This window comes from Echinops telfairi, unplaced genomic scaffold, assembly GCF_000313985.2.
Source record: "Echinops telfairi isolate 266 unplaced genomic scaffold, ASM31398v2 ScPeMD7_4;HRSCAF=17, whole genome shotgun sequence".
In the NCBI taxonomy this organism is placed as follows: Eukaryota; Metazoa; Chordata; class Mammalia; order Afrosoricida; family Tenrecidae; genus Echinops; species Echinops telfairi.
This window is the reverse complement of record NW_022103900.1, coordinates 46,855,817-46,857,188: the sequence shown is the minus strand read 5'-3', so window position 1 is coordinate 46,857,188 and position 1,372 is coordinate 46,855,817.

Genomic DNA, 1,372 nt, shown 5'->3' with positions numbered 1-1,372 from the left:
GGAAGGTGCACATCATAGAATGCCAATTTAATACAGCAACGTGTTCTTGCATTGATCAAGTACTTGAGTGGAGTTCCAATGTCCATCTGCTTAATACTTAACCTAATACTTAATACTAAACTATAAATACTAAACCTATAAATAATAAACCTTAATACTAAACCTATAAATAAATGCACATAGATCTATTTCCCCACCATCCTATATAAATATATTTACATATGTACATGCCTGTATTTAGACCTCTAAAAATACCCTTTTTCTCCTAGTTCTTTTATTTCTTTCCTTTTACTTTCCTCTTGTCCCACTATCATGCTCAGCCTTCATTTGGGTTTCAATAATTTCTCTTGGTTACATTGCCCTTGCTGAATCCCTACCAGGCCTCTCACACCATCCTTGCCACTAATTTTTGATCACTTGTTGTTCCCCTGTCCCTGGGTTGGTCAACACCACCTCCTAACCCCCGCCTCCTTTGCTTTCTTCATGTATGACACTGCTAATGTCACCACATAACTGGTCAGCCCCTCTGTCAGCGTTCAATGTCTCAAATCTATTTTTTAGATGGTCTCTAAATTCAGGTGGAATATACTTGTGTTAGTCAGGGTAGACTAGAGAAACAAATTCATGGACACATATACATGTACAAAAGAGCTTTATACATAAGAGCAATTGAATATTGAGAAAAAATATCCCAGCCCAGTCCATATTAAGTCCATTAGTCCAATATTAGCCCATATGGTCAATACCAATCTATAAAGTCCTTTTCAGACTCACAAAACACATGCAATGATGCTGAATGCAAGAAGATCACAGGCCAGTGGATGAGAAGTTTTGTGGATCCAGTGGAGTTGTAAGCATCTCAGCACTGGAAGGGGTTTCCACGTGGCTCCTCCAGCTCAGGGCACTAGTGTAGCTCCATGTGTCTTGTCAGCTGCAATGTCTCCCAGGGAGTGAGCCTGCATCCTGCCTCCAGTGAGATATTTATCTCCTTAGTACTTCCAAATGAGGTCATCAAGCTGTGACTTGAGTGACAGGCTAAACTCCATCCCTTCGTTCTTAATCCTCTCAAATTGACAACAGATTATGTAACTACCACAATACTCAAGGTCATAGTTTTACTCTCATGGAATTGTTTTCATTCTTTTCAGATTCTACTTGAACTTGCATAGGAGCAATTGATTGTTTGTTTCACAAACTGGCCATACTCCTGATGATACTGAACTTCTTTTTATATATATAGCATAGTTGATTGTTCTTTCTACATGTATAGTAGATTTTATTTCTGTAATTCTTTCTGATGAGATCCTTGTGTCAATTGCCCTTTATGTTGATGAATAAAGATATTTGCAATGAAGTTGTTGACCTTGAAAAA